Source organism: Miscanthus floridulus, chromosome 8 (genome assembly GCF_019320115.1).
Source record: "Miscanthus floridulus cultivar M001 chromosome 8, ASM1932011v1, whole genome shotgun sequence".
Classification (NCBI taxonomy): domain Eukaryota; kingdom Viridiplantae; phylum Streptophyta; class Magnoliopsida; order Poales; family Poaceae; genus Miscanthus; species Miscanthus floridulus.
The window spans coordinates 131945202-131958570 of NC_089587.1; the positions used below are offsets into that span (position 1 = coordinate 131945202).

Genomic DNA, 13369 nt, shown 5'->3' on the forward strand with positions numbered 1-13369 from the left:
TGGATGTTCTCGGTTACAAATACTAATAAATGTGTTTGATCTGGACAATGTTTGTCACGAATATTTTTCTAGATATTTAGAGTAAAAGTGACATCCATATGTATGACATGTATAACAATCATTGAAGCGCTTCACGATTTGACCGCCGGGCCAAAACCTAATGTGGTGCATGTATTGTAGGTGAACACTTTTCACCGCCGTCTTGCGTTTGATCCAGACGGCGGCTATTGGAAAATTGGGAATAACGAAACGGGTTCATAGATCACCAGACGATATGACGTAATATCATATGTCCCTCTGTTCTACATTTAATTTAAGTCATTCCAACTTTTAGTCAAAACATCTCAAGTTTAATCACAATTATGGAGACAATTATAAAGATCCATGACATTCAAATAGGTATACTGTGAAAATATAATTAATGAAAAGTTTAATAATAGTAAGTTAGTATAGTAAATGTTATTATTTTATTATATAAATTTGATCTAAGTTTTTTTTTATTCAAAATTTGATCAAACTTATCGTGCTTTTGACTTTCTAAGAAAGTTTGAATGACTTATCATTTGGTATAGAGGGAGTATAAATTATAGTATTGTACTATGATCAGGCAATTTATGTGTTACTGACAAAAGTTATCCATATACATTGTTTTGTCCCATCCGTGTTCACGGCCTGGTCGGTAGAATCACGCTCACCTCATCATGTTTGTCTAGGTTCTACGATTCCTCTTCGCAATAAGCGGAAAGGGAAAAAAGTCTACCTAACTATTGGTGGTTGTCTACTTTCACCTCCTCACTTATAAAACCAGATATTTTACCTCTCAAACTAATGAAAACCATTTAAATAACTCCCCTGATGCGGTTTTGAAAGTGATTTTGCTGACGTGACATATTAAAAAGTCTATATAACCTCTGACATATCAAGAATTGACTGCATGACCTCTTCAACTATAAAATATGATATTATAGCCCGCAAAAGCATCAAATAACATTCAAAGGACTTATCGGATAGTCTTTTGGATCGTTTGGACACCATATCCCACCACACTGGCCTAAACACACATGCTTGCACGTAGACCATTTATTGTCTTCACCTCCCTACTCTTTCTAGGCTGACCCACCGTCCAACGAGCAGCATGTGACATCTTGTCTCCACCTCGATAGCATTGAGATCAAGCATGCCACGTCTACATCGTCGTTGTTCAGCCCATCCCACGTCCTCTATCCAGTCGTCCTTCAAATTTTTTTGGTAGCTAATAGTTGAAAGTATTAAGTAGACTTTTTCCTAAGCAAAAATCAAGATGCCATCATCCTTTGTAGTTTGCAGTCGACGCTGAATGGCACAACCAAAACATATAAAAGAGCCTCCAACACAAAAGCAAAAGAACGGGAGACGAAGATGATTAGAGAGATCTTGTAATACATAAGGATTCGTTGTCAAAATTGTCAATCACCAGATCCACATCCTTTGGTGCGTCTAATCTATGCTCCACAAATTTTATTGTTATTCTCAAACATTGGTAAATATGGATGTATGGGTGCCTCTGGTTCTATCTATAGATGTACTAGATAGTAATCCCACATGTAAATAGGTAAAACATTTGGCTTGGCTCATAGCTCATCTAGGGAGTACACAACCACGGTGAAAATAGTATGGAAGGCTGAAAATAAGTAAACACAATGGCCCCGTTCGCTTTGCTGAAAAAAGCCGAAACACTGTTCTGACTGATTTGTTGTGAGAGAAAAACACTGTTCTGACTGAAAAAACAAGCTCAAAAAGACGGATTATAAGAGAAGCGAACATGTATAGAGAATTATTGTACTGCTTCTGAATCGTTTAAAACCACATCATAGCATTTACCAGGTACCCCATCATTCTGGAAATTACTCTAATGTTGGTCTCCAACACAGAAGGTGCAAAAGACCAGTTACTTCATATTTTGTCCCTTTCCTGCCCTTACCTCTCATAGTAATAACTAATTAAGATCATTATTCAAGAATCACACCGCAATGCAGCAGGAATGGTCGTCTATCTACCACAGCCACATCTATGACGTTATGGTAGGGCTGTCAATTGCAATCCCCATTGTATTGAGTCCATTGTCAACATAAACAGTCGAGCCAGTGATGGCAGAAGCCAATGAAGAAACCAGGAATGCAGCCGTGTTCCCCACCTCATCTGTTCAACAAGAGTATATTTGTTAAGAAAAAGAGAGCATTTGAAGAAAAAGGTTCCGCCTTTCAAATAGGGGGAAGAAACAGCAAGTCACAAGTAACAAAGGAAGGAGGCAACTCTGACCAGCCAACTGTTCCTTCTGCAATGGTGCATTAACATACGAGTACTCTATCATCTTCTCAATAAATCCAATTGCCTTAGCAGCTCGGCTCCCAAGAGGGCCTACAGATACAAGTGTAGGTTAATTGTCAAGGCATAGAGGAATAGTTTACAAAAAAAATATACTGCTAATATTCTTTTTACTTCAGCGGTATTACTTGATGAAAGTACCTGCTGATATGGTGTTAACTCTGATTTTGCCTTTTCGGCCAGCTTCAAAAGCAAGCACCTACATCGACAGGTTTATAAATGTAAAAAAAGAACATGAATTCATGGGAAAATGAAGAATTTAAGTACACAATTATGCAAGACCATACCCGTGTATCACTCTCAAGAGCTGCTTTAGCAGAACTCATGCCACCACCATACCTATCAGAGAACAAAACCAATATAATAGTCACAAGGTATCATAGCACAGAAATTAGCTGCGTCACAAAAACCTCAACAGAATATTTTACCCAGGAATCGCCCTTTCAGATGCAATGTATGTTAGAGAGATGCTAGCACCACCTGCAAAATATTGAAATGCATGAAACAGTGTCAACATAAAGGTTAACAGGGTGCGTTTCAGAACACATTTTCTCTATTAAAGGATGTCAAAAAAGGTGAAACCAGAATAATAGATTTTATACTCAAAAGTTTCACCCACACGAAGTAGGTTATAGATAGCTAAGCAATACACTACGATGATTCATTGGATTAAGAAAAAAAAGGCAGCAACAGCGGTATTAATCTTAGCATGGGAAATAATGGTAGAAGCGCCAGCATAGCATAGGAGATATGCACTACCGGGATTCATTATAGGAAGGAAGTGCTGAAGCAATGAAACATAGGAGTAACTGGATGCTGAAATTGCCGTAAGATAGCCTCTTCTTGACGTTTCCAACAAAGGCTTCGTTACCTACAAAATGAAGATAGGTGATTTTTAAGATGGTTAGACAATGAGTCTAGTGTCACAAGAAAGAGCTGCAGCACGCCACTGCATGCACATATACACAGAGCGAGATGGAGGGAGATTGTACCTCTGGGCCATTAGCAAGAGAATGCACTAGTATGTCAATGCTGCCAAAATCATTCTTCACTGATTCAACAACTTCCTGTTAAATTAAGAGAGATCAATGTTATTGTCACTAAAGCTTTTATGAGAAACAGGTAACACACTGCAGTTGTATTTTGAGCATTTTCTTCTAGCAAGCAAAGAACCTAGGCAGCTATACATATGGAAAAATGATTGGCAACTACACACCTTTACTGTCCAGTTTGATGACCCTGCATATCTTTTGTTTGATTTGACCTAATAGAGAAATAAAATGTTAATTATGAAGCCATGTTGCAAAAAGGGGATAAAAAAAAAGAACATTACATCTTCAGGAACATCATCAGGGGAATCGTAGAGAGCATCAAGTGGATACACTTTAAGCAATATCCATAAGAGATCCATCTGGCAGCCTGTATCAACATTTAAGTTAGACACCTGCTAAACTGTCTGTATGATGAATCTAATAAAGAACTAAAGTACAGACTTCCGTGATTCATCAAACTTTCCACGCCTCAGACTTGTCTCAAATATGTTAAGTGCCTATCAAAGAAGAATACTACATAAGACAACAGTTCGGTAAAAGTGTCCAGTGCAAAGAAATCTGCAAGAGTCTGATCAACATACCGGCACCCATGTACCAACAAGAACTTCAGCACCAGCCGCAGCAAGTGCCTTTGCAATTGCCCATCCATAGCCATTATCATCAGCAACTCCAGCAATAAATGCCCTTTTACCTGAAACATTTAAGTATCTGAGAACATTTGTAGTAATGAAAAGCTTACTGTCAGAGAGCAGACTGACAAAAAGATTCCTTCATGTTTTCATCCTTTCAAATAAAGGCTGAACAATAAATAGAATACTCTGTGCTTGACTTGAGAATACTACGCAATTTCAGTAAATTGACTGTTAGTCCTAATAATAGCAGAAGTATTTTTCTTCTGCTGCTGCTAAATTGATTTTCTTTCTAAGGCATCATGGGATATCTTTTATCATATGTTAGTCATATGTTGGTTTTTCATTTTTAAGGCACCACTCACAGGTCTATTCTACACTCCTTAAAACTACGCTATCCAGAGAATCAGATTTTCGATTACTAATTGGAACCATGGACAATAATAAACAAGACCTAAATATATGGTTTAGTTTTACCATTATCAACTAGATGATATGTAAAACACAATCATTCCAGGTATCTAATGCAATGATGTTTATATGGTTCTCAGCTGCTTATGGAAAAATGTCAGGATGGAACTTTAAGCTATTAACTGAAGTTTTGTGCCTGACTACCTAAAATGGCCACTCCAAATATTCTTGTTTCAGATTAAGAATTGAACAGTAGCCTTCCGTGTTACGCGGAACTGCCAGTAATTGAACAGTCAACCCCCACGCCCCCACACACAACCCAAAAAAAAAACATATACAACAAACAGAAAGTAAATACTTTGCATCATACCAATTGCAATTTGAATTACCTCTGAGATCAATGGCAAGCCCCTGCGGACCACTCTCTCCTGATATTGCTTTTACAAGAACACCATTGCGCTTAGAACCTAGAGGCCAGGAGCAACTGATTTTGGGGAATGTAGCAGTGGTACTGTGCATGCAATCAGTCCTAGAAACCGCTACTCTCGCAGCAAGAATTCCTTGTGAGGCTGAGATGCAAGGGCGTGCAGCCACCATCTGCACACCAGCAGCTGCAGAAGCAGCCATCTATGACTACAAGAGCACGAGGCATTGTTCACGTTGAGCATAACAAAGAAAACTTAAATCAACATCATCATAAATAGATCCTTGTGGAGTTCTTATCGATTTTTTAAGGAATCTTATCCATTTTGGGACAAACAAGCAACCCTTTTCTGGAAGACATCTGCCATGTTAACGAATCGGAGACGGATCTTGTAGATTGGAAGCTCAAGCAGTCACGCCTAAAACCCGGGACCATGATTTGAAATTTTCACGCCCCCAGAACTAAAAAGACAACCTAAACACACACATCTTGAACCCAAAAAAAGGGTATGACAGTGATGAACCCAGCTCGCGTCAGCTTGTAACGGTACCACCGGGAGCACCATCCAGCTAACACCGGCACAAAAACGATGCATCGACACAGATCATTCGCCCCAGATATTCACCCTCCGAACAACAGGGCAGCAGCGGGGCGGATCGAGGACGAGGGACGGGATGATCGAGAAGGGCGCAGCAGCGGCTTACCTGGCCTTGGGAAATGCGGGACGGGGATCTGAGAACACGATGCGAGTGGTGCCTGGGTAGGATGGTGGAGAGAAGCGGCGAGGGAGCAGAGGAAATAAAACGAGGGGGTTTTCGATGAGACCGAGGGAGAGAGGGTTTGGAGCAGCTGAGAAACCGAGGAGCCGGCTCTTGCCCTCGCCTGGTGGTGGGGAAAAAAAAATATTAAGTGCAAATCACATTGTTGGTGTTTTGAATCGGCGGACCCTATGTACTGCATGCTTCTAATCTCGGATGATGATGCAAAGAGATACAAGGTTTATACTGGTTCAGGCAATAGAAACCCTACGTCCAGTCTGAGATAGCGATCTTGTATTCCTTGCACCAAGGTGCTTGTAGTAGGGGTTTACAAGTAGGACGAGAGAGGGAGATAGTCCCAAGGTCTCTGCGTAGAGCGGTGTGGGTTGCTTGAGATGTTGATCTCATGCAATACGGAGGAGTGTGCGTATTACAGAGTATTGCGCGTTGCTTGCGCGTGTGTATGCGTGAGTTCATGAACCCGTGAGCTCGTGTGCCCAGTGTTCGCCCTTCTGTGTCTCGTGAGTCCCTAGAAACGGCCACGGTCTCTCCCTTTTATAGTTGAAGGGAGGGCAGAGGCGATACATGTGTTCGCTACGCGGCGTCTTGCGAGCGGAGGCGGTATGCCCAGCCCTGTAGCTTGCCACTGTGGCGGCATGGTCGACGGAACGGTCTTGTCCTTGATGCACTGGAGCGACGCGCCGGTCACGCCCGATCCTGTGCGACGTGGGAGCTCCAGTGATAGCTTGACGCAGGGCATGGCGGACGACGTGTCGGTCGCTGTATGTCGACAGCGTAAAGAGCCGAGGCTCAGTTGGTGCAGAGGCCGAACCATCGTGGGGGGCTCGGCGGGCGCGAATCCCGAGGCTACCGAGACCCTGGAGGAGTGGATTTATTCCTCCAGGGGCTTTTCACGTGTTTAAGCGAGGGGTTTTATCACGTTTGCCGAGCCCATGAGTGTGAGTTCGGGTCGCTGGGTCTCGGCTTGGTTGCAGGAAGAGCCCCCGAGCCTCTCCGCGGAGCAAGAGTGCGATCAGGAGTTTCCCTCTTTTTTCTGCAGCCCTCACGCATCCTTTTCGTTCGAAAGGAGAGGTGGAGTATGCCAGGTTACCCTCGGTGGGCACGAGCAGTGACATCTCCGGTGAGCTATTATCGGGTAAGTCCGAATGGAGGTCCGTGCCCCATTCGATAGGGGTCGGCTGGTGGTCCAGAGACGCACTCCAAAAGTACCGGAGGGCTTCTCTAGTGGGTCCTAGGGCCGATCGATTAGCCCTAGGGGCTCGATGCCTCCCTTCGGTGGGATCCCATTCAGAGACCTCCCTGCTAGTCTCGGACATGACTTAGGGCATCCCGAGCGATCGCTTGCTCGGGCCTCGGCCATGTACGGGCTCGCCCATAGTCATCCCTGACTCTATTGTCCTGGGGCGGTTGTCGAGACCTTCGGGGGCCCAGCCTTCGAACCCCTGGACCGTAACGGGCTCGATGCCTTTTATTGCGTTTTGCCAAGCCTCCGAGTGCGAGCTTGGGTCGCTGGTATTCGACCTGGTTGCAGAAAGAGCCCCCGAGCCTCCGCACGGAGCGAGAGGGCGATCAGGAGTTTCCCTGTCTTTTTTGTGTGACCCTCGTGCATCCTTTTCATTCGGAAGGAGGGTTTGTTTGCCGAGCCCTCGAGTGCGAGTTTGGGTCGCTGGGTCTCGGCTTGGTTGCAGGAAGAGCCCCCGCACGGAGCGAGAGGGCGATCAGGAGTTTTCCTGTCTTTTTTGTGCGACCCTCGCGCATCCTTTTCGTTCGGAAGGAGGGGTTGTTTGCGGAGCCCTCAAGCACGAGTTTGGGTCGCTGGGTCTCGGCTTGGTTGTAGGAAGAGCCCTCGAGCCTCCGCACGGGGCGAGAGGGCGATTAGGAGTTTCCCTATCTTTTTTGTGCGACCCTCGCACATCCTTTTCGTTCAGAAGGAGGGGTTATTTGCCGAGCCCTCGAGCGCGAGTTTGGGTCGCTGGGTCTCGGCTTGGTTGTGGGTAGAGCCCCCCGAGCCTCTGCGCGGAGCAAGAGGGCGATCAGGAGTTTCCCTGTCTTTTTTGTGTGACCCTCGCGCATCCTTTTCGTTCGAAAGGAGGGGTGGAGTATGCCAGGCTACCCTCGGTAGGACGTGAGTAGTGACACCTCCGGTGAGCTATTATCGGGTAAGTCTGAGTAGGAGGCCCGTTCCCCATTCGATAAGGGTTGGCTGGTGGTCCAGAGACGCACTTCAAAAGTACCAGAGGGCTTCTCTAGTGGGTCCTAGGGCCGTTCGATGGGCCTGGGGCTCGGTGCCTCCCCATAGTGGGATCCCATTCAGAGACCTCCTTGCTGGTCTTAGACACGACTTAGGGCATCTCGAGCGATCGCTTGCTCGGGCCTCAGCCATGTACGGGCTCGCCCATAGTCGTCCCTGACTCTGTTGTCCTGGGGCGGCTGTCGAGACCTTCGGGGGCCCAGCCTTCAAACCCCTGGATCGTAACGGGCTCGGTGCCCAGTTCCTTCGTCTGAAAGGAATCGGGTGGGGGATATTCCCCTCCCATCGGCTGACAACGGCGGGCGCGTCTTTTGAGGCGGTTTTCTCAGGGAGGCAGAACGACTCCTGCCGCCGCTGCGGTCGGATGCGACGTGATGTCAGCGGATGGGACGTTACTGTGCGCGATTAATAAGGAAAAGGTGGGCGCATGGGTGGTTTAATCGGATCCGGATTAACTACGACAGATCTGAGGGAAACTTCCCCAATTTCATCGCCCGTCCATTTTGCCCCTTTCCCGCATAAATACGTAATGAGCCTCGCCCCTCTCCTCCTTACTTTGCCTGCATTTGCCTTTGCTGCCCTCGAGCCGTTGCTAGGAATAGAGAGCGCCAGGGAGAAGAAGGGAGAAGGGGGAGAGAGAGAGAGCGAGAGAGAGAGAGAGCGAGCCTTACCACCATAGCCACATTCTCCACCACGTAATGGCCGGTTGCGCTGTTGTCCTCTAGGCGGATCCTTGGGGTCCGTCCAACGTGTCCATGGAGATGCTGTAGTCGCTCATCGACGACGACCTTCTCCGCCCGGTTACCTACCCCAACAGACCAGAGTGGATTGCTCCGGGGGGCGAGCCAGAGCCGAGGCCACGCAATGGCTACTTTGTGAGCTTCGTGTCCTTCCATGAGCGTGGTCTTGGCCTACCGGCGGACCGGTTCATGCGGGCGCTCCTGCACTACTACGGCGTGGAGCTCCACAACTCCATCACGCAGGCGGCCATCTTCGTCGCCGTCTACGAGGGGTACCTGGGCATTGCCCCCACTGGGAGCTATGGCTCCACCTCTTTCGGGCGGGGCTCACCACCAAGCAGACGGGCACGCGGAAGGCAATGAGGGTAGGCGGCTGCACTCTCCAAGTGCACCAAGACCAGCAGCTCCTCTACATCTTGGCCCAGCTCGCGTCGTCCAACCATCGCGGGTACAACAGCTGGTTCTACCTCCACAACGATGACGGTGAGCTTCCCCCTATACCGGGCGGGTCATGGAGAGCCAGCCGAAGAAGTGGAGGTACGACGTCCCGGTGGTCGACTAGCCCAAGCTGCAGCCGCTCTTGGAGGGGCTAGAGAGGCTGCGCAGCCACGGCCTTACGGCGGCTGTGGTCGTGGCGGCCTTCCACCGCCGGAGGGTGCTACCGCTGATGGCTCAGCGGTGGCGCCTATTCGACATGACACTGGATGAGCCGATCGAGGGCGTCCGGATGTCCACCATCGCCCTCTCCGACGAGGAGATTCTACATCGGGTGAGAGAGACGGTGGAGAGGTGGCTGAGGAGCGATGGTCTGACCCCATTCATGATGCGCCCATCGTGGGGGTACCTCTCTCTAGTAAGTGATGTGCTGCTGTGGGCCCCGAGGCCTCCTTGCTCCTTGCATTTTCCTGTTCCTTTATTTGTGTTCGTCGTTCCTGCAGGGGATGAGGGATGTGCAAGCCTCCCCACCGCCTGTTCCCGAGGACGCAGAGCGGCGGGTGGTGAACCGGGCGCACGCTGAGGCACAGAAGAAGTGGAAGGACGCCGAGGAGGCGAGGCGCAAGAGGAAGATCCTTGAGCGCGAAGAGCCGAAGAAACGTCACCGGCATCAGAGGCACGAGGGTCTCCTGGTGGGGCTGTCTCCGTCACCGTCGTTGTCGTATTCCTCGAGCGATGACAATGAGAGCGACGTGGGGCAGGGTATCCTAGACCATCTCCCTGACATCAGGGGGATGGCATTCGGGGCGTCGACGAGCAGCCCGACATTTCTAGGAGGAGGAGAGGCCGCCTTGGGGCCAGCGATCGCCCGCCCTGGGGCCGAGGCCGACGCGCCTGAGGCACGTGCGTTAGGGAAGCGCACCGTCAGCCCGATGGGCTCGACGGCGGAGGTGGAGCAGGCGGCGGCGGGGGCGACGCAACCACCTCCGCAAAGGGTCGAGGGGGCGCCAGAAGTCTAGCGAGGGCCGGCCAGGCACCAGCGGACACGGAGGCCATGCCTCCGCCGCCGCCACCGCCATTGCGAAGGACGAGGGACGCAGTCCAGAAGTGGTTGTGTCCCTGTTTGTGGTAAGTGTTTTTGTCAGTGGAGTTGCAGCACCTCCCACTCGTCCCTTGGTCATATGCTGACCTTGTCGGTGCTTCGCCTTCAGCCGGAAGCGTCAAGCGGAAGTGCCCGACCTGGCGCCACGTAAGGTGCTCAAGGTGAGCACCTAGCTCTACCACCCCATGGGTGGTGGAGGCGCAAGCCACCATACAACGTGGCGCGACAGTCGGCTAGGGCTAACCCGAAGGAGCCGATCGCCCAAGGAGAGGCTACCGAAGTGGCCATGGAGCAAGCGGAGGAGGAGGATGAAAGGTCCTAATATGGCTAGAGGGGGGGGTGAATAGCCTATTTAAAAATCTACAAATTAACTAGAGCAATTTGATTAGTATGACAAATAGCGTAATGCAAACTTGCTCTAGCTCTACAAGGGTTGCAAGCCACCTATCCAATAATTCTAGTTGCAATGATTACTTAGGCACACAAACTTGCTACTCCAAAGAGCTCAACTAGATGAATGTAAATAATAAAGCAAGCTCTCAATTCTAATTACACTAAAGAGCTTGTATCAACTAGTTTGCAAGAATGTAAACAAGTAAGTAGGGTGATTATACCGCCGTGTAGGGGATGAACCAATCACAAGATGAAGATCAAGCCAATCACCGGGAGAATGCAAATGACAAGAGACAACCGATTTTTCTCCCGAGGTTCACGTGCTTGCCAACATGCTAGTCCCCGTTGTGTCGACCAACACTTGGTGGTTCGGCGGCTAAGAGGTGTTTCACAAACCTCGTCCACACGATAGGACACCGCAAGAACCGACCCACAAGTGAGGTAACTCAATGACACGAGCAATTTACTAGAGTTACCTTTCGGCACTCCACCGGGGAAGGTACAACTCCCCTCACAATCACTGAAGGCGGCCACGAACAATCACCAACTCATGCCGATCCTTCACCGCTGCTCCAACCATCTAGGTGGTGGCAACCACCAAGAGAAACAAGCGAAATCCGTAGCGCAACACGAATACCAAGTGCCTCTAGATGCAATCACTCAAGCAATGCACTTGGATTCTCTCCCAATCTCACAATGATGATGGATCAATGATGGAGATGAGTGGGAGGGCTTTGGCTAAGCTCACAAGGATGCTATGTCAATGAAAATGTGCAAGAGTTATCCTTTGAGCCAGCCATGGGGCTATAAATAGAGCCCCCATCAAATAGAGCCGTTATACCCCTTCACTGGGCAAAACGCGCTCTGACCGGACGCTCCGGTCATACTGACCGGACGCTGGCCCTCAGCGTCCGGTCGCCCGATGGACGCCATGCGTCACTGGCTTCAAACGCTGTTCGTCAGATTTCAATGGCTACGAAGCTGACCGGACGCTCCGGTAAAATTGACCGGACGCTGAAGCCCCAGCATTCGGTCGTTTCCAGTAAGCTCCCCGAGGCATATTTTTCTGACCGGATGCGTCCGGTCCACCTTGACTGGACGCAGACCAGCGTCCGGTGCTCAACCCTAGCGACTGTGCCGTCTGACAGCTCGACCGGACGCAGCCCTTCAGCGTCCAGTCGCTGAGTGACCCAGCGTCCGGTCAGTAGACCGATGCCAGCATCATTTCGACCAACTTCATTTCAACTCTAACTTCTTCACCCTTGCTCAAGTGTGCCAATCACCAAGAATTTTGCATCCGGCGCAATAGAAAATAGACATTTCATTTTCCCGAAAGCGCCGAATCCTGCCGAGCTTGCTCGGCGGGAGGGAGAGAGGGACCCAAACCCATCTCAACCCTACAAACACCTTGTGCACATGTGTTAGCATATTTTCACAAATATTTTCAAGGATGTTAGCACTCCACTAGATCCTAAATGCATATGCAATGAGTTAGAGCATCTAGTGGCACTTTGATAACCGCATTCCGATACGAGTTTCACTCCTCTTAATAGTACAGCTATCTATCCTAAATGTGATCATACTCACTAAGTGTCTTGATCACTAAAACAAAATGGCTCCTACATTTTATACCTTTGCCTTGAGCCTTTTGTTTTTCTCTTTCTTCTTTTCCAAGTTCAAGCATTTGATCATCACCATGCTATCACCATTGTCATGATCTTCGTCATTGCTTCATCACTTGGAGTAGTGCTACCTATCTTATAATCACTTTGATAAACTAGGTTAGCACTTAGGGTTTCATCAATTAACCAAAACCAAACTAGAGCTTTCAGAGGAGCCTATGCCCCATGAGGCCGAGGCCCGTGAGTCAGATGGGCTGAGGCGTCCTCAGTCGCTGAGGCCACCGAGGGCACGGTCGAGGCCCCCCGGACTTTTGAGGCTGAGGTGATGGAGGTCGGGGCATCCAGGACCACCGAGGCCAAGGTGGCGAAGGCCAGAGCCCTTGGGACCACCGTGGCCAAGGTGGTAGAGGCCGGCGTGGGCGCAGCGAAGCCGGCGGCCTAGGAAGTGGAGACGGAGGTAGGCCAAGCTTCAATACTGCCCCCGGTCCAAGGCCCGTCATCGTCGTAGGAGAGTGCCCAGGAAGTGGAGGTCCATTCGATCTCCTCTGACGATACTTCCCAGGGGAAGGAGGTGACGGATGCCGAGGCGGCCAGCACCGTGGAGCAACCTAGCTCCGACCTCTGGCGAGGGAAGCTCGGCCCTCGCGTGGGTACAACCCAAGCCCCACGGGTGGGATCACCCGCGTGTCTTGTGGTGGAGCCGGGACGACCCTAAGGGGGAGCCTCTATTCGCCCTCGAGGATGTGGATGAGGGGGGTCGCTGGGGCTCCTTCGAGCAATTCCACCAGCTGGCGGAGCGGTCGCTGCGGACAGCGTTGTCCGTCATGGCTGACGATCTGCCCGGCGTTGCCTAGGTATGCGTCTTCTTTTCTCATGCGGTGTCGTCCTTTTCCAAGTTTTCTCGCAGTGCATGACCCTTGTTCTGCCTATCCAAGAGCTCGAGGCCCGGTCCCTCGGGAAATCGATGTTCCTCCAGCGGGAGAGGGACGTCTGGGACTAGCTCCAGCGGTAGAAGGGCTTGCTCGCTCATGCCAACGAGCTTCTATCGGCATGGAGCACGGAGGTGGAGGACCTCCGCCTTCACTGTGCTGATATGAAGGCTGAGGCAGCCATGGCTCAGGAGTAGGCCGCTCCTTTGGCGATGCGGATCAAGGAGTTGGAGGAGGA

The 13369-nt window shown here is 49.6% G+C and overlaps 1 pseudogene; it reads right to left on the reverse strand.

The window, feature by feature from the left end:
- Positions 1–1784: 1784 nt before the first annotated feature.
- LOC136473548 (enoyl-[acyl-carrier-protein] reductase [NADH] 1, chloroplastic-like) lies at positions 1785–5750 on the reverse strand (annotated as a pseudogene).
- Between the last annotated feature and the right edge of the window lie 7619 nt (positions 5751–13369).